This window comes from Chionomys nivalis, chromosome 8, assembly GCF_950005125.1.
Source record: "Chionomys nivalis chromosome 8, mChiNiv1.1, whole genome shotgun sequence".
NCBI classification, from domain to species: Eukaryota; Metazoa; Chordata; class Mammalia; order Rodentia; family Cricetidae; genus Chionomys; species Chionomys nivalis.
In genome coordinates this window covers 15,810,094-15,830,593 of record NC_080093.1, presented here as the reverse complement: position 1 = coordinate 15,830,593, position 20,500 = coordinate 15,810,094, and the positions used below count along the sequence as shown (strand labels likewise).

General features: G+C 47.2%; 1 protein-coding gene across 2 annotated transcripts in view; it reads left to right on the top strand.

Annotated features, from left to right (window-relative positions):
- Positions 1–20,500, top strand: part of Pax2 (paired box 2) — an 84,980-nt gene that overhangs the window by 11,208 nt on the left and 53,272 nt on the right. The window lies entirely within an intron of this gene.

Here is a 20,500-nt window from a genome sequence, read left to right as displayed (position 1 = left end):
GTATCAGTCTAGGGTGATTACAGAACACTCAGGCAGCCCTCAATCTCAGGATCCCAAACTGGCGTCAGAACTGTTAGAGCCTGACCATGCATGGTATGCAGAGATTCAGGACTGTGAAAGTCACACTCCAGCCAGAAGCAGGTCCCCCTCATTCCCAGGGACCCCTAAACGAGAAGAGAGTTAAGGGTTTCATACTCTGTTATTCTTTGTACCCTTCATAGGCCCATTATCAGGATGACTAATAATTCAGATGGTGTTTCTCTCTGCAACTAGCCTCACCTGTCTTTTTTTAATATTTTGCAAATGATATGGAATTATCCCAAATCATCCCGAAAACAGCAGGTAGAATTAGCTGGTAGAATGTACCTTGGCTAAAGAAGATTCCCTCTGCCACACTCGTGCTGTAACATACTGCAAGGCGACCCCAGAAATTATCCCAGTGTGTGCCATCTGTATTAAAATGGTTATTCAGTTATGAACAGGGTAACATAATACTGATCGGCTAATTATACACCCTCCGAAACTCTCCAGCTCCCTGGGTCTGGCTCAGCTAGGTACTGGAAACGTGTGGCTGTTTGACATTTAGACACTTTTCCAAAAGAGCTGGAGAATGACACTGGGTGGTTTGAGAAAGCAGTAAGTGCTTTGCGTTTAAAAGTCGGGAGGCTGGGAAGCTTGGAGATTGAGGCAGGTGTGACAGTTAGGGGAAGGGAACAACACTTCTTTTTCCTTTTTTTTTTCTGAGCCACCCACCCAGAGACTTTGCCTCTAGACCAGCTGGTGGTCCCTGTGGTGAGCTAGAGCTGAGGTCTTAGGAGGTCAGTAGCCGAGCCAAGAGTGACTGCAGTGAGGGGCAATGTCACCTGGCTGGGCAGCGGTGCCCTGGGGACTGTTTGGAGATGCACTTATTGTCTGTGATGGGGACTGCAAGCTTTGGGAGAGTCCAAGACACATAAGTCACAGTGATTTGCTTCATTTGTGTGGGGTGTGGCGGCTACCTTGCCTAGCACCCTCCCTGTCTGCTTTCCCTCCAACACATATCCATGGATGGTCGAGCTGTTTTTAAAGCTGGTTTAGGCACAAGTTTGAGGATGTTTCATTCTTAAAGAGTCCTAGAGTGCAGAGGACAAGTGACCCTAACATCAAACTCCAGAAGTCTGAAGGTGCTACCGAGCTATAAGAAAGTAGACTAGCGGGATGCCAGTGAGATGAGCGTTGGGGAAAGAATGGTCCGAGCCCAACCACTCTAACAGCCACAGGGCTGCTGGCCTCAGGTGCCTGTTATGTGAGGTACCCACAGGCTTCCTTTGGGCGCGAAGAAGGAGGCATTTCTGGGTAGGCATTGCTGAAGGGTGAATGGAACATGAGCCCAGGAGCCAGGGAGGCCACCAGCCAGCAACATGGGCGGCCCTGGCTCTGTAGTTAGACTTCAAGGCTTAATTTGTCAATGGGATCTATTAGGCTGTTCTAAATTTTGCTTTGGGAAGAATCCTCCCATGGTTGGTACTTTGGAAAAATTGGTTGAGGCTCCCCAGTATGTCACGGGCACACATTTGGGCACCCCAGTCATCCATGTCATTCCTGTGGGTACTCTGCCCTGAAGGGGAAGGTTCTTGTGGAGCCACGTTTCTTGCAAATGCCTGATAAAGGCGTGGCATTCCAGCAGGTGCTGGTTGTATCGGGAACTTGGGCCTTTCTGTTCTGAGAATTTTCACTGTAGGGAAGGAACTGGAGATCTCCCTGTGTATAGAAGGCGATATGTACTGGGAAGTGGGGAGTGCCTGAGTTCAGAGCTTGGGGGATGGTAGGGTGTCCACTCGTGTTGCTGTTGTTTTTGATACACACACACACACACACACACAAAAAAAAAAAAATGTACATACATACATGTCCGGAGTAAGGTGCTCAGGAGCCAGTATTGGCAAGAAAGGAAGTCTACATTTGCTCACGCACCTGAGCCAAAGGTTTTCGTCTTCTCCTCCCCCAAACAGATGCTGTCGCCGCACTTGAAATATGCTGTTATGGCTATAAACTAAATTGCTTTTCATGGTTTAAAAATGGTTTTGGTATTCTTTGGTCCTGCCACAATAAAGCCCTGGCTGTCCAACCTGAGTTTTCCCCTGGCAAATCCCCATAGAAATGCTTCTCTGGGCCAAAGGCGTGTGGTAGGGAGCAATCCACACTCAGAAATTATTGGCCAAAATCTTAGCTCTGAGCAGGTCATGGAATTTATTGAATTGTTATAAATATAAATTACAGCTCAGCGTGGAGTTGCCAGCTCTTCAGCTGTATGGCACCACTGTTGGGGACAGTGTCTGTAAACAGGTAACTTTAGGTTTAAACCTGGCATGGGAGATGGCCTATGGGCAGGGGAGAGATGGAAGATCCATGTGCCGAAAGAGGGGAAAGTTACCTCGTCAGGTGGAGTTTTTGATGAAGCAGGAAGGATTTTCCTGCTTGAGTCTTCAGGTTGGACTGTTGCCCTGGGTAGAGACCACTCCTTTGAGAGAACAGCAGGAACTCCAGGTGGAGTCTAGGGCTACTGAAGACCCTCTGGGAGTGGTCTCTGAGCTAGCTGATGGATGTCTTGAGGCTAGTCAACACTTTTTGGGGTCAAGGACTCTGCAACCTTAGATCTTTGCAGTGGACCCTCGGGGCTTGCCGATCACCAACCACCCCTGTATTCTTCCTTAACCTGTTTGGCTTGAAGTGAGCACATTTCTCCTTGCGGTGACAGCGCTGGCTTCAAGACCGCTGCAGCCTCGTCGCTGTGTTAAGCGATGCCAGTTCGTGTCACTTCCGTGTCCCTGCTGTGTAATTCTCAGGTGTTTGTCACTGGTCTGGTGGTGGGCAGCGGGTTACCACTTGTTTCTTTAAGTGAGCTAATAGTCACTAATCACAGCCGTTGGGGATTCTGGAGCCACTTCCTAGACCAACACCTCTGTTCCTGTCTCTGAAATTCAGCTCTAGATTGCGTGGATTTGACTCTTGAACCAGGCTTGGCATGGAAGCTAGGGCAGAGGGGTGGCATTGCTTGCCACATCTCTAGATCTTTTTTTTTTTTTTTTATTTATTACGTATACAATATTCTTTCTGCGTGTGTGCCTGAAGGCCAGAAGAGGACACCAGACCTTATGACAGATGGTTGTGAGCCACCATGTGGTTGCTGGGAATTGAACTCAGGACCTTTGGAAGAGCAAGCAATGCTCTTAACCGCTGAGCCACCTCTCCAGCCCCCACATCTCTAGATCTTTGCAGCTGTCTGTCACCACTGTTGGTGACAGGTCAAGAGTCAGGGGCGGGTCAGTGAGTTAAGAAAAAGGCATCATCCCAAAGAGGAATGAGAAAAATAAAGGCAGAGAACTTTTCCTCGGAGTGTCTTCTCCGAGGTTTCTGTCTCAGAGCTATTTTTCCTAGAGTACATCTCTGCTGTTCTGGTCACCCACACTTAGAGAGACATGTGAGACAGGCATGGTTGTTGATCTGTTTCTTGTGTTTTTAATGTTTTATTTTTATTTATTTAGTGTGTGAGTGAGTGAGTGTTTGTGGCACACACCTAACACAGCACTCAGGCGCAGGTCAGCAGAAAGCTTGTGGGAGTTGGTTCTCTCCTTCTACCATGTGGGTTCTGGGATGGAACTTAGAAAGTTGCGCTGACTTCCAGGTCTGACTAGCCCCTGGTGGTTGGCTTGTGGGTTTTCAGTGGTTGGTTACTGTGAGTTCCTACCTCAGCTGGCAACTTTTGAGAAGATGAGGGGTTATCTTCAGAAAAACTCCGGTTTGGGTTTAGGAGGTAATGTAAAGAGAAAAAGAGAGGGGGAACCCCAAAATAAACAAATAAAGTCCCAACTGTTCTGAGAACTCAATAAAACAATCACATCAAATATGAAGAGGCATAAATCTTGTGTCTGCACAGGTAACCCTACTGGATTGCCTTTATTATTGCTCAGGCTGACTCCATTTATTACCATCCACAGCCCGGGCAAAGGAGACTGCGTGGAGGGTGGTCTCTGGTGCAATCCTATACCCTGAGAGGCAACAATCAGCCCATACAGCCAGGGATTTCGATGGGAGCCAGGAAGGGCCCATCTGTCTGCATGAAACCAATCAATAACTCTGTAACCAGAGCCCTTGTCACAGGGAAATGGACAACACAACAGTTCAATAGAGGGGCCACAAGGGGAATTAGCCAAGTGGAGAAGGGACGCCGGGCTTCCTGGAGGAGAGGCTGGGAAGGCAGGGTTGTGTATGCTTCCCAGCACAAGCAAGGCATTGCTGCACAGTCAACCTCAGGAAGGACAGGCAACACTGGATGGTAGTGGTAGCAACACATGTTCTAGAAGGTAGCTTGTGGTATACAGAGGGTGATTCGATGGCCAACAGGATAAGATGGACTTGAGGACTAGAATGCTACAGTTTTAGACAGAAAAACAGTAGTAGTAACCAGCATAGATGAGTCATTCTCCCCAAAACCTGCACTCTGGAGAGGGGGTTCCCTTGAGCCCATAGAGGACGGAGGTCCTGCTTCTAAGCAGGACTGATGAAGGAACACTTTAACCCAGGGGCCCGTTGTCCATTTCCAGCTTCCTATAGCTGCAGACCTGGCTACCCTGCAGGGCCTTGGTACTCAGGGATCCCGAGACCCTCCATGATGCTATCTGGGGTTGCTTTGCAGTTCTCCTATTAAGAGGAGAATGGATACATTGAGAAGAAGCCACTTTCCATGTCCTTAAAAGAATCCAGTAGACGGTGCCCATCTGACTTGCGAATCTTCTAGATTCCTGTTGTGTTTTTTCATACTTCCTTCCCCATCAGGCTAGGTGTCCAGAGTTCAGGTTCACAAGATAGAAGCATCTATGGTCAATGAAGCACCCAGGGAAGGCAAAAGGGTTCCTAAAACCTCAAGACTGTTGTCTCTCAGCCAGTATCCAAGCAAGGGAAACACCAATTGGAGAGAAGGTGTCTCCTGGAATTATCTGCTGCCACTGGGCACAGATGGTTTTCTCTTGCCGGTCACAGTTTTGGGTTTGATGCTATCAGGATGCAGTTAGAATGTATGCACAATGGCATACAGGAGTAAAGGTCATCATCTTCCGTGTGGGAGATTGTGTGCGCTTGCCTCTACCTGTATCCACTCTTAGGTGCAGGGCTCTGGGGTCAAGAGAACAAAGAAAGCAGTCTCTGGTATGTGGCCTGTTGTTACAGTACAAGGCTGGGCACCTTGTCCTTGGCTCCAGTGGTTAATCACAAGTCAGTCAGTGAGGTTGTTGCCTGAAGTGGTAACAGTCATAGAGCTGGGCTAAAGGTGGTTCCATTTCACAATTTAGACAACCTGAGGCCAAGTTTTCCATCAATTTTTGTTTGTATTACAATATTCCTTAAGTCCAGTTAACCCCAATCCGAGGGCCTTTACCCTTGCAGTGCCACCTTGGTTAGGGGGACTTTTGTGATCATATGTTCATCCTTACTTTGACATGAGCCCAAGCCCTGTTGACAAAACTAGTTAGGGACCAGTCACATCAGTAGCCATGACAATGTTCTTCCAGATATATAATTTTCTCCAAAACTGATCCACACCAGGCATGGAGGTATATACCTTTGATCACAGCAGAGGCAGGCAGACCTCCAAGAGTTCAAGGCCAGCCTGGTCTACAGAATGAGACTCTGTCTCAAACAAGCAAACAAAAAACAAACACCCAACACACACACACACACACACACACACACACACACACACACACACACACACTTGCGCATGCGCAAGTGCATGCACACACGCACACACACACGTGCATGCACATGCACACGCACATACACACACTTGCGCACGCACAAGTGCATGCACACACACAAACACACACATGTGCATGCACATGTACACACACACACACACACTGTGGTCAGAGCCACAGGCCAGAATACCCAGAATGAAACACAGCAGTAACAGTAGTACATAGCTATGAACACAGCTTCTTCTGTGTTGGACCTAGGCCTAAACCCCAGATCCTCCCCAGGTACTAGGGAACAGGGAAGATTCCAGATGAGAAATTAAACACATTGTAGAACTGGAGAAGGCTTTGAAGCCAGACAAGGCTCAGTATCAAAGGATGACTTGGGAACTAAGAGGGCTAGGCAAGAGAGCTGCTGGCATTTGAGAAGAGAGAAAAATGGCCTGACCTGAAGCAGAAAGAGTAGGGCCCTGCACCCAGAAACTACCAGGTAGGAAGGAAGGCAGGTGGAAGGGGGTAGAGGGCAGAGGGCAGGGGTCATATAGTCAAGTTCTGCTCACAGCTTATTTTCAAGTCGTGGAAATGTTGGGACCTTTTTTGTGTTTCTTGAGTGACAATGTGATGAGAAGGTATTTTGTGCTGAGAGACAGAGAGTAAAGAATTAAGAGTGATCATCTACTCCAGAAAGCTTGGCTTTGGATGCAAGGGTAAGGACAGTAGGGTCCCGATGTCTAAGCTGGTGTGTTCCAAGAGCAGTGATGGAAATGAGTATAGCCACAGGGCTCATACACCAGTGTGTTCAGAAATGATGCATAGATGTCGCAGGAGCTGGACATGGCCCAGCTTGCAAGCACTGATACAGAGAAAGTTTTTATATTTATTATTGTTTGTGTATGCATGATGTCTGAAGACAATTTTTGGGAGCTGATTCTACCCTTTTTATTCTTTCTCTCCCTCCTCGCCCGTTTTTGTGCATGGTGTGTATATACGTATGTGTGTGTGAAAGAGAGAGAGATAGAAAACACAGCTACCATAGTTTTTCATCTTATTCATTGAGAAAAAGTCAATTAAACCCCAGAGCTTGCTGATACGACTGGTCTTGCTAGTCAGCTTGCTCTGGGGACCCTGCCTCTGTCTTCTGAGGCTGGAATTGTAGGTGGGCCACTGCTCCTACTCAGCATTTGTGGGGGTCCTGGGGATCTCAATTCCCTGGTCCTCACACTTGCACCACAAACTCTCTGACCACTGAGGCATCTCCCCAGCCCCTTGCCCCACCTTGTGGGTTCCAGCGTTGGAAGTTGGGTTTTCGGTCTTGCATGGCGAATACCTTTACCCAGTGGGCCCTTTTTTTTTTTTTTTTTTTTTTTTTTTTGGTTTTTTTGGTTTTTTTCGAGACAGGGTTTCTCTGTGGTTTTGGAGCCTGTCCTGGAACTAGCTCTTGTAGACCAAGCTGGTCTCGAACTCACAGAGATCCGTCTGCTTCTGCCTCCCAAGTGCTGGGATTAAAGGCGTGCGCCACCACCGCCCGGCTCCCAGTGGGCCATCTTGCAGGACCCCTAAAGACAAATTTTAACAGCTCCATGCTAGCCAAATAAAGCACACATTGGGTCTGATTCTACCTTGGCCAGCAGTCGGCAGCCTCTGGTTTGTATAACTCCTCACACTGATCTCTGCTTTAGGAAAGAGCAATGTGAGCTCAGAGCAAGTGGGAGGGGTCCAGCATTCCATTGTATCTTCGTACAGCAGCTTCTGGGGATTTCCTGGTTTGGTAGTACTCCTTCTACCTGGAGGAGGAGCAGGGAAGTCAGGGGTGGTGACGGGGGACAGCAGATATGATGCTAATCACGAGAGTGATGGAGGAGGTGAGAAGTTTGGAGGTGAAAGGGGTCTGATAGCTTCCTTGGTCTGCATAGTATTTGGGACTGAAACACAGAGGATGTAACTACAGCTGAGAAAGGGGTAGGGTGTCAAAATCCAAATAAGAGACATTTGGTCCCCTGAAGCATCTTAGACATGGTTAGAGAAAGCCAGTGCCCAGGATAGCTGGCAGTGTAGGCTGGTGACATTCTGAGAAGCCCAGAGGTGACAAAGGCGAAAAGGAGACACCATCTGGGGAGTTCCCGACATGAGGGTGGGGCAGAGGAAGTGATATTGCAGGCAAATTCTCAAGGTCAGAGTTTCATTGTCCTTTCTAAGAGAGACCTATGGGAAGATGAACGTGGCTGTGACCACCCACCCCTCAGCACACTGCATATTCCTGGCAGTAACTGTGGCTGTCACTAGCAGGCCCAAGAAAAGCATGAGTGAGGTCAAGAAGAAGGTAGGGTGCCCCTGTTCTCTGGGGTTCCACAGTGGAGTCCCCTCTACCTGCTACCTGGAGCTTAAGGTCACAGATTCCTGCTATGCCTGTCTCCAGGCCTGTCTCTCCATGGTGTGCTCCCTCTGCAGTGGCCTGAGGGCAGAGAAAGCTGGAGGAGCGTGCCAGACTCTTCCTGGCAGGGTATAGAGCAGGGCAGCTGGCTGCAGAGGGAACAGTATTCACCTTGCGGGCACAGTGGAGCAATGTGAGGAAGGATTTAGTGACCTGGGAGGAAGACCAGGACATTAAAAGGGACAACAAAGGGGCCCCAGAGCTCGCTCAAATGACATCTAGCTAGTTGTGAGACTGCCTTTCCTGATTCTGGTACTCCTTCTTGTCCCTGGAATTTTGGGGGGTTCAGATGCCCAGTCTATATTTGTCAGGCAAGGAGAGGAGCTCAGGAGGCTGGCAGACACTGTCGGGTCTGAAGATCCCTGAGAGTCGGGCCTAAGTACCTCATTCTGCCCCTTACACTGCCAGCCTTTTTCTTACTTCAAAGCTCATCATGTCCTGAGAGAAGCTGAAAGACCTGGCCTGTGGGGCTTATGTGACTCTGTTTTAGGGACTTTGTAGGCTGGTGGTTTCTAGCTGAGCCTGGCTTTCACAGCCTGGGAGGTTGACCTAGCATCGCTGGGAACTCTCAGAAGTCAGGCTTGTCAAACCAGGAGCTGGTGGTTTCCTTATTCAGAAAGCTTCTGATTGGCAGAACCATCTGGTCCTGAAGCAAGACTCCCTGCCAAGACTTAGGTAGTCTACTCGTTCGGGATGTCGCTGCATGCTATCCAGAGAGCAAGGGTTCAGAGGAACAGTAGATGTCAATACATGTCCTAGTGAGTCAACGAGTAAGGGTCAGTCAGGTCCACAGAGGGTTCTGACACAATCCATGAGCAAGCCTGGATCAGGGAGGGTGGACTCATGTGAGATCGGTGCACATTTGCTCTGTTGGAAGTGAGTGTGTCACCTATGTGTGGCCATAGCGCTGATTGTCTCTACCTGTGTGTGGATGAGACCAAGGGTCAGGACGGTTATCTGCAATTATCTGCAGGGTGCACCCCACAGTCCTGCATCCCACAGTCCTTCCCCTGCTCCTCCCTCCTCCCTGGGTTAGAAGGATGGGTAGGAGCAGCCCAATCTCAGCTGATTCTAGTTGAAGAGTGAAGAGAATCTGATAAGATAAGGAAAGGCAGCTTTCCTCCAGGGACCAATGAAGGTGTCGTGTTCCCCACTCTCCTCTGCGTGTCTAAGAAAGGCAGGCAGACTTCCACTTAGAGTGACTGTCTGGCTTCTGGGAAAGCCAGAGGGAAGGAGGTTCCTTACACCATGGTCCTGGGAGGGAAAGCCTGGTAAACTCCCAGGTGAGAGAGAAACAGAGGTGAGGGCCGGATGCTTTGGCACTGACTGGCCCTACCTCAGGCTTGATTTGGGGCCCCAGAAAGAGGCTGAAACAGCCAGCTGTGGGGCTTTCTGGGCTGTGCGAGCCTTCAGGGCTGGGGTTTGGCTGCCTGCAGAGGACACAGCTCTGGCTCTAGTCCAGTTCCTTCTAGAAATGGGGGTGGTGGAATCCATACCCACTGTCCGCTTCTACCATCCTGCCTACCATGTAGCATCTGCCCCTGCCCCACTCCCATTTATTTTATCAGCTCCCGACCCTAGGGAGACACTCTGGAAGGTCATGCAGACTTCTTAAGAGATGACTGACCTCTCAGGATAGGTACAAAAAGTTGAGAGAAATTCATTTCATGGCCAGTGGCTGCTCAGAAAAGGCGATTCCGGCACCCGAATGTGATAAATGTTAACTGAGCATTAATCGCATTAAAGAGGCCCTATAAACTTTTCATTTCTAATTAAATTCGTCCAGTGATGCTGCCCAAGCGAGTACTCTGAGCCTTTGTTTATGTGGAAAATTAAAATGCAAATACAATGGAATTTATTTCCAGGAGTGGAGTGATGGTCTGGCCCCTCTGACTGCTGGTCTCTAGGCCTGTCAGACTAGGTAACCACTCTGCAGGTGCTGTCCACTGTGCAACAAATTTTAACTGTGAAGGAAGAGGCCGGAAGTCAAGGTCAAACACAATTAGTCGTGAGGAGACGTTATAGGACGAATTAAAGAAGAGAAAAGGCAATAGATAACCCTGTAATGTAGGAAAGCATTTTCTTGGTTTTCTAACCTTCCTCCTTCTATAAGAATAGGAAACTCCTCCCTCCCAAGCCCAAACTTGCTTGTGAATAATGTCACCATAAGCCTTCCTTGCATCTGAGGTAAAAAGAGGTGTGGGAGGGAGGATTTGGAGGAAAGAACCCTACCAGGCATATATGAATCTGCTCCTGAAAGAACGCAACAAGGTCAACAGGGAGGCCTACAGCCTGGCTTTCCCTCCAGCACTTGCAGGGTCAGCTGCTGTCCACATCGTGGTTTTGCTGGGTCCTTCCTGCCAATGCCAAGTGGCATTGACACAGGGCAGTGGAGCATAGAGGCATGCATCGAGAAGGCCATTGTGCATGCACACTTGCACGCACACAGCCTCTTACACACCGGGGGAACTGGGTGCTCATAAGAATAAACAAATGGCCCTCGCTATGAGTCTTTTAGTACCACGATCCCTTTGATAGAAGCAGTAGCCCTTATACTATTGAATGATATGAAGCGATATGAAGTTCCTGCTTACTAAAACATAAATTAGGCTGAGAGGAGAGAAAAACCTAGGTAAGAAAAATCATTTGGGTATATCAGTTAGAGACACTGAAAAATTGCTATGGTGTTCTACGAGTAAGGAAGTTGTAAATAGCATTAAAACGCTAGAAGGAAAGGAAATAGAGGTAGGAGAGATGAGAAAAGGCAGAGTGTTAAATCACAAATAGGGGCTCATGTACAAAGTCACAAACCAGATTTATACCAAGCTTTGCAAAATCCACAACCTGGATTGACAGTAGGTGGGGGTCCCGTGTGCCTGAGTGCACACGTCCAGGGCATCCTGACAGTGTGGACAGGGTGGGCCAGCCTGGCAGTGGGCAGGCTGCTCACTGTGCTGGATACTGGAATTGATCCATCGGCTCCCTGTGCCAGGATCTGATTGGTACGGCTCTGCAGACAGTCAAGGATACAGCCGCATGAGGGTCTTTAAAGGTCTTTAAGCACACGAGTCCCCTGTGAGCTGGATCCACGTTCTAATGGTTCTCCGAGGTAGCAGCCCATTCCTGGAACACCGCCTGCCTGACTGATTTCACAAACAACTGCTACCCCTGTCCTCTTTAGTCTGTTTTATTCTGGGTTGTTCTTCCCTCTTTAATGTTCACCTGTGTCTTGGGAATGCATGCGCACTTGCTGACAAGCAGGTTAATGACCATGGCAACGCCCAAACATCTGGATGAAAATCAAAAACTTTAGTCAATCACCAATGGTAGCTGTCCGTAGGATGCCAAAGATCTGGTGATTTAGCACGCCCCCCTGGTGGATTGGGTTTATCAGGTTCCATTCAGGCACAGGATCAGCATCTCAGGAGACACGTATTTCAGAAGAAAATATTCTAGGGGACAGTGTGCTTAGGGAGCTTCATGGATGCACTTGGGTCTGAGTTCTGAGTTAAAGGGAGCCTGGGCCAGGCACAATGGTGGCAGCAGTTAGTATCTGGACAAGCATAGCCATTGGACACACTGGAAGAAGCTTTAACCAAATAACCTTCGGCTGTCCATTAGGCCTGGTTTCTACTAGGGAGCCTGCCATCCGAAGGTCCCTAGTAGACATGGTCATTCACTCATTCATCCTTCCACTCACCCATTCAGAAATCTCCCGCTAAGTACCTGCTATGTGCCAGGCAAGTCACATAAAGCCCCTTGGCACAAAGCAAGAGGCAGGTCCCAGGGAAAAATTGCCATGTTTTGAGTCTGGCTAATCTCATGTCCTTTCTGTACCTCAGTTTCCCTAGTCTTATAGGGACGGGATAATCATTTACGTCTCTTACAGGCTCTCATGAGGATTAAATGAGCCATAAATCTACCTAGAATTGCAGCTATCTAATATTAAGGGATCAATATATGTTACTATTCTTATTACAATAGTAATAATAGTATGCATTTCTAGTTCTAGTCTGTGTCAATATGTGTGTCTTCTGGCTTGTCTGTGTATGAGCACTGAAGTATTTTAAATAATAAGGTCTGAAGGGTCAGGTGTCTTGGCTCACATCTGTAATCCTAGCACTCAAGTGGCTGAGGCAGTCGGTTCCTGAATTTAAGGCCAACTTGGGGGCTATATGGAGAAAACTTAGTTAAAAAACAAACAAGAAAAAAAAAAACAAAAAGAAAGAAAGATGGCTCAAAGAGCCAAATGTGTAGTAGATGAGCAGGGTTGAGTACGGGGAAAGCCAGTGAGAATCAAGGCATCCTGTGAACCCAGCTGAATTCAGGAAGGAGTTGATTCTGTGTCTTTTCCAGGAGGTAGAGAATCTCTGTGCCTCTGGTCTCTGAGCACTGACTAGAGCTAGTTGAGTGATTGTCCCTTTGTTCACTTTGAAACCCAGCCTGTATACATGTGTGAGCGTGTGCATGCTCATGTGTAGCCCAGCCTGTATACACGTGTGAGTGTGGATGCTCCCGTGTGCATGCTCATGTGTAGCCCAGCCTGTATACACGTGTGAGCGTGTGCATGCTCGCGTGTAGCCTATCCTGTATATACGTGTGTGTGTGGATGCGCCCGTGTGCGTGCTTGCGTGTTTATGCTGCACTCTTCCCGGATGAGCTTGCCGTTGCTTGAGGAGTTGAAGGTTGGCATTTTCCAGGCTCCATGGCATTTTCCCGAGTTGTGCTTCTTTGCATTTGTAATTTTTTCAAGAGATAAATGGAACAGTGTTGGGGGAATCTTCATGTCATAGTTTTGAAGGGTTTTCCTGGTTCTTAAATGCCATACTGGAGAGGGGGGGGGACAAACAGGAAGAGGAGGGGAAGAAAGAAAATAGAGATAAGACAAAGGATGAAAGAGAGGAGCAAGCCAGTAGTTGACAAACTCAAGTCACATCTGTCAAGTGGTCACGGGAGGACAGGGATCTGGTAACCACTGCAGTTACTACCACTACTGAGGGAAAAGTATTTTAAGAAAAGATTTTAGGAAATAAAATTACTTTGGTGCAATGGTCCAAAGTAACTGCACATTAATAGATTCTTCTATTTACTCAGTGTCCAGCAAAAATATGGTAAAAACCAAATATGTCCCAACTCAGAATGATGGGTCTCATCTCTATGGGACATCCCACGGAATGAAGCTGAGGACCAATCCTGTGCTATCCCCCTTTGGCTCAGTGACCTCCTTCAGTTCCAGGAACCCCAAAGAGCCACACTCTAGGGCCTACCTGTCACTTATTGGATATACTAAGATTTCTTTTATTTTTAATTGTGCATGTGTGAGAGAGTGGGTATGGGTATGTGAGGGCATGTGTCCCGGTGGCCATGTTGGGTCCCCTGTAGCTGGAGTTACAATTACAAGCAGTAACTGACCTGCCAGACAGGGTGCTGAGAACTGAAGTCAGATCTTCTGCAAGAATAGTATGGGCTCTTAAATGCTTTGCCATCTCTCCAGCCTCTTTCTGGATATCTAACAGGCAACTTGGCTGTTAAAGGTCCTTATGTTTTAAATTATAAAGCTAACTCAGTGCTGGGATGTGAGATTAGGGCCTTGTGCACTCTAGGCAGTTACTCTAACACTGAGTTATATCCCTAACCCTAGGAAAAGTTTAAAATCAACTAAATTGGAATCGTGGGGGCTCAATCACCCTCAGAGTTTTTCCAGTTAAGTATGAGCCTACATAAGGGCTGCTGTCTTCCTTTCTTTCTAGTCCTTAATTCAGAGCCAGCTGTTACCACTGTCAACCCCCAGTCCCTGACTGTCCAAACAACTGGGAAGAGAGTTCCCTGCCAGCCCCGTTCTACCCAGCTGCACTTTTTATATTTCTTTTCTTGAAAGACACACATACACCCATTGATTGGCCTTACGATTTCATGTGCATGAGCACACTTGCACACGTGTTTATTTTTGGTCACTCTCATGTGGCTTTACCCAGTAAACTTTCTAATCCTTGTCATCTTATCATCATCCCACGTGTAGCTAGACAGTCCTTGCTACTGCAGAGCAGTCTAAGCAAATCACATGTATTAATTGATGTAAGCCTGATGAACAACCCCACAGGGCTTTACAGCAGTGTTTATAGTTGTGGTCACTGGAGTACAGAGAAGTCAAATAATTTGCTCAAAGTCATGGACTAAGTAGCAGAGCCAGGATTTGAACCCACGCAGTCGTGGTGCTGGAGCCCATGTGCTTATCTACTACAGCACAGTTCTTGTCTACTCTGGATCACAGAAAATGCAGACCTGACTAGTCCCTGCTTCGTCTTGTGCCCTGCTGCGATTTCATGTATTTACTTACAAACTTAAAACACGCACCCTGTGCCCCAGTGGAAGGGCAATCATCCAGGAATGGTTGGGGAGAAGATGCTTTGGGGCAGTGCCACAGAGTGGAGAGGAACAGGGGCTCTGGGAGACAGAGGCCATGGTGTTGTTTCCACTGGGACTGGGAATTTTACTTCCACCCATCCTCCCCCTCCCCAGCCAGGATTTAGACTCACTACAGGGATAGAGTTTGGCTTAGGGGTTTCACTCTCCATATTAGGCAGGAGCAGGGAGCGTGTTCAGATACCCAGATCTGAACCAGTGTGGTTACATCAGAACTCTTCCAGCCAAGAATAGAAATAGAAAATCTAAACTTCATCATCCAAAGGGTATTTGTCCCGCATCTCTGGATTTTTTCCTCTGGAAAGGAGCAGTGCAAATGACCAGGCCAGAGTAAAGTTTTTTTTTTTTTTTTTTTTTTTTTTTTTTAAAAAAAAAGCCAAAGGATCCGCCCTCTCACCCACAAATGTAAGAAGCAGTCCATTAAAGCAATTACTGAATCACAGAGCCACCACCCAGATCCAGCACCATTACTCAGCCCACGTCACCAAGGAGACACCCATTAACCTAATCTCTGAGACATACATTATGAATAAAGAGATGCAGATATGATCAATGAACACAATAATTCAAAGCAGAAACAGACACTGCCACCAAACAATACTCAAATTCCTCCAACTCACTGTTACAAGAAGTGCCGTCACCTCAATACAACACCACAAACCAAAACAAACCTGAGGCCAGTTGCTGCAATGTGTCCACACGAGGCCACACACACTAAGCCATAATGCAATGCAAACTCCCCATCCCACAGGCCACCCCGACACAAAGGCTGAACTTAGGTGGCCCTCGGAGCAATGATAGACACAGGTAAGACATACAAAGATAGAGCCAGCACTGAAGCACCCCGCCCTCAGCACACCCTGCAGAATAGAATACAGTTCCTGAGCACAGTGCAGCTGCCAGCACCACCCCCTGTCCAGCAGGTGGATGTATCTAGACCATCACCTCTGACAAGGCCTCCAGGCTCTGGCCACTACTAAAAGAGTAAACTGTCCCCAGAGCCTGCTTCCCGAGACAGGACAAATCAGCTCTATCCTGGTTGGGGTTTAATAAGACCTCGCTGTTATGGCAAATGACAGAACTCCAGGGATGATGGGGAAAGGTGGGGGCTGGGGACTCTCCAAGCTGGGTGCAGGAATTCCCCTCTGACTCCTGCCTCTGTGGCCGTTCTGAGCTGAAGCCGTCTCTTGCTGGGTGTTCACTGAGTATCGATTCGGTCTGCAAGCAATTTTAATATTTCTTCAGGGACTTTCCGGCAACAGCACAAGTCATTAATTCACCCTCCCAAATTGCTTATTCAATAGCAGGAACATGGCTCCTGAATAAAGTCCCAGAATTTATGTGACTTGCACGAGTCAGGAGGTCAAACAACTGTTATGGAGCGAAGTTAAAAATCCAAATAAAATATTGACACTTTTTTGGGGAGGGGACGAGGGGGAGGCCAAGGTATTTAAAATAGGTTTTTGTTGCAATGCCCCCAGGATAAAGAATGGAAGGAGACTGAAGACAAGTTGGAGTTTATAAAATCAATGGAATTTATTGCACATCTACTTGGCATTTAATAATTCTCTCATTTCCACATTCCCAACCCCCACCCCATTCTGACCACAGACAGGGAGATACACAGGTATACAAATGCACATTTATGCACATCAATAGCCTCACAGACCGATATAAAAACGGGACTGCGATGTGAGAGTCTCAAGCACCCTGAAAAGGGAACATCGATGGGTTTCGCAACAGAAACAGGCGTAAGTTGGCAGATATTCATGATCAGCTTTTGTTAAGTATATTCACTGTTGTAAATCTCAGATCAATGCATCAGAACAGATATGGATAAGATATGAATATAAAGATGTGCTCATCACAGAAATAGTTTTTAAAGTGTAGAAGCTGAGAAACATCCATATGCAGGCTCATCATGGGATTGTGTACACGATTTGCAAATTATGATTTGTCTGTAACACAGACATGATGCTTATCAAATAATCTATAGCACATGCATGGGAGAGGAAAGCATGTTTCGAAACACAGCCACATGCAACCTCTGCTAGTTGTCTACAGATGTTTGCAGTGGTTCAAATCGCATCTGTGAAAAGACTAAGAAAATTGTTCATGCTCAAATAGCTAATAGACACAAAGGGCTATTAATATAGAAATTTCCAGAGGAGATTATATTACCTTAGCTCTCAGATATTGAAGTCACAGGCCTGGATCCAAAGCAATGTGATATTAAGAATGTGACCTTGGGTGAGTTGCTTAGCCATGCTGTTGACTTTACCGTAGACTAGAGAACATACCTCTGTGACGGAGCTATGGTTAGGATTTGAATGAGAAAATGTGTTGTGTACAACGTCTATTATACAGTGAATACAAACTAAATGCAGTGGGTGAAGGTACCTGCTGCCCTGGCTGATGACCTGCGTTCAATCCCCCCACCCTGGTCAAAAACAGACTGGTGTAAAGAGTTAGCTTCTTCTGGTAACGGATCCGCTCTGACTTCCACAGGAGCACTCCACACACAAATGAATACATGTAAAAGCTTTAAAACATATGATAATTATGACTTTCACTGCTCTTCTGTGCAGCTCTTCTGGTGAGCTTTAGCCTTGGACAGATCCTACCACTTGTTCTTGATAAGACTAACTTTTTCTACCAAGCAATTAGCGGAGCGGGTTCTAGAGTGAGACACCCGTGTTTAAATTCTGGCTCTGTTACAGAAATGCTGTGTGACCTTAGGTAAGTTAGCTAATATTCCTGAGCCTCAGTTTCCACATTAAAGAACAGGAATAATAATCTTCATAGATACTTATAAGACTTGAATTTTATTTTATTATTATTTTCTTTTTTATATAGTCCCAATTCTCCTGGTGCTTGCTGTGTAGACCAGGCTGGCCTCAGGCCACAGAGATTTGCCTGCCTCTGCTTCCTGAGCACAGGGGTTAAATTTTAAAGTCCATAGAAAGCACTTAGCAAATGCCTGGTACATAGAGAACATAAGTTAGCACACAGTAGCCCTTAAGATTCTTCTGTTCCAATAATATCAATAACTCAGTAGTTAAGTTCTCTTTGTTATAGCTGACCTTGTTTGTTGCTTGGCGATAAGAAAAATAATTGTGACACTTGTTCTTGCTGAGCTAAGTCCATGGGAGGATTCAGTATGAACTGGGCAAGCAGAGAAAGTTTTCAGTTCTGTTTGGCAAAGGGGGCAGAAAGAGATGGACTGGGAAGGTATAGGAGCAGGAGGCTGGTGAGGGGTCAGAAGGCTGGGGGGCAGGAGGCTGGTGGGGGCAATTCTAAAGACTAGGCTGAGAAGCTCTGACTTCACCATGTCTGAAACAGGAAGCAAGGACAGTGTTAGCTCCTTCCTATTCTTTCAGGACAATGACCGGTGGGTTGTTTTTGAGTCCCTGAGTGGCTGAGGTGACAAGGGCTAGAGGCAGCAAGGCCAGGCAGTCACTAGAAAGTCTAATATCCCTGCAGGCTTCCTTCTGCTTACGGGGGGGGGGGGCATGTGTATGGAGGGGGAGGCAGGATGCCAGGCTCAGAGCGAAGACTCAGTGCGGTAGTGAGCCTATAGCGGTACCATTTTACCATTACAGTAGATGGTCCCTCCCAGGCAGGACTGTGGGGTGAACAGCTGCTGCACCCCAGCTTAGTGGGAAGCCCTGACAGATGAGGGCAAGGCCAGTGACAAGAGGAGAGAGTCTGGTCACGCTCTGGCTTGGCATGAACCGCAGACTGGTTTCTAAATGGTTAGTTAAACACATTGCCCCTATGCATATCTTGACGTTAAATCAACCCATATGCTTACCGTTCATCACATAAACTATCACTAGTGCCCCCTTGGGCCAGCCCCATGGCTGTCTAACCTGGTAAATTGTGTCTGGCCTGGGATCCCAGGGACACACAGTGAAAGGCCTGTCGCCCTCAATGCCAGTCCTAGAAGGACAGGAAACTGCGTAGAATCTAGAAAACCACTAGAAGGTGATCATCCTGGGATGTCCAAGAACTATTTTGAAACGTTTTCATTTTTAACCTAGAATTTAGTCTCTTCAGAGGAAATGATAGCTTCTGGAATTTTGGTGTCTGTTGATTGGAGTCAGGGTTACCAGGTTGTGAGAATTGTGGCCTGAAGGACCAGGAAGGAAGCCATCTTCGTGCTCTAAGAGCATCTCCTGATTCTCCACCCCACCCCGTCTCCAACCAGCAGGTGCTTCCCTCGCACCCCGGCTTAAGCTCATCTTCTCAGACTGTAGAGTTCAGAAACTCTAATTTAGGAAGATCAGGGAGAGACTGAGGGGTTTACGTTTTACCAATGTCCCAAGGGATTCTGATGCCGGTAGTTCTAGGGCGGTCATCTGAGGACACCCTTTTGCAAGCTTTCTGGTAGGGTTCTCATTCTTGAAGCCTAATTATAACTTCCAGCTGAGCATCCCTACAACCCAAACACTTAGGAGGTGGAGGCAGGAAGATTAATACAAGGGAAGCCTGGTGGTGGGGGCGCACACCTTTAATCCCAGCACTTGGGAGGCAGAGGCAGGTGGCTCTCTATAAGTTCAAAGCCAGCCTGGTCTACAAAATGAGTTCCAGGACAGCTAGAATTGTTACACAGAGAAGCCCTGTCTCAAAAAACAAGACAAAAAAAGTACAGGGTAAGCCTGAGCTACATATATATTAAGTTTAAGATGTGAGCCTAGGCTAAATGAGCACCAACCCATCTGTTTGTCTGTCTGTTTGTTCCTCTCTCTCTGTATATATATATATATATCATATTTAAATATATACAATATATTATTTAAAATGTTTAAATATATTACATATAAATGCATAAATTAAAATATATTATCTTTATATATAATATATAAGCACATATCTTTTGTATATTATATATAAAATATATATTGAGAGAGAGAGAGATCTTGACATCCTCTGGGAAGATCTCTCCTAACCGAGAAGCTGTGTGTTCTAGCTGTGTCCTGCTCTAGCCGGAATGGGAAGGTGTGTTCTCAGCTGTAAGGAATGACTGCCTCACTGGTATTCTCATTGTTCAAACTAAACCCCGCAGAGCCTGTAAGCAAGCCAGGGCAACACCTTTAAACCATGCACACTGCAGAAGTCGAGCCCACAAAGGGAGAGTGTGCGTGGAGGCCCTCCAAGTGGTCACTGTGGAGACAGAGGCAGGATTTCCAGGGGCCCTTGTGTGAAGAGAAGGTTACTCAGTTCTGTGGGGTCCTCTGCAGGAGGCACCACATCAGGAGAGGTGACAGCTTCCGGGTGATCTATGGCATCTCACTTGCTAGGAACTGTCTCCAGCTGGCTTGCCTCAGGGCCAAGCCGGGGATACATGCCCAACCCAGGCAGTGCTCAGAGACCTGAGATGAAGCAATTACCTGAATTTGTTGGATGAAATATCCTTTGCTGAAGCAAATATAGTTGTTTGTTTTAAGAATGAGCCAGCTCTTGATGGCCCCTCAGCTTGAAGTCACTGGCAGAGGCCCCGCCCTCTCACTGGTTATCGGCTCAGTGGGCAGTCAGCTTATCTAGTCTGAAACATTCCCTAACTTGCCTTACAGATCCCATACTAGGGATTGAGTATGTTTTGTAGACTCCAGAATGGAACAGTCTAAGCTGGCTTATATATATATGTACAGAGGATGTGTGCTCAAATACTTGACATTTTACTATTAAGGCTCTTGGAGCAAACCAATAATACGAGCAGGCTTGGGGGGCAGCCTGCTGTTCCTTGAGGAAATGATTCCAGAGTTTCCAGGGCAGACTGCTTGAAGCCAGTGAGTGGGATTTCAGGAGGACGTTCTCGGGGATCCCGTGTCTCGGCAGCTGGCCCTAACACACGCTGTTACTCCCATGTCCTGGTGAGGACCCGTGGGTTTTAGCAGCCCCTTAGCCTCCTTGT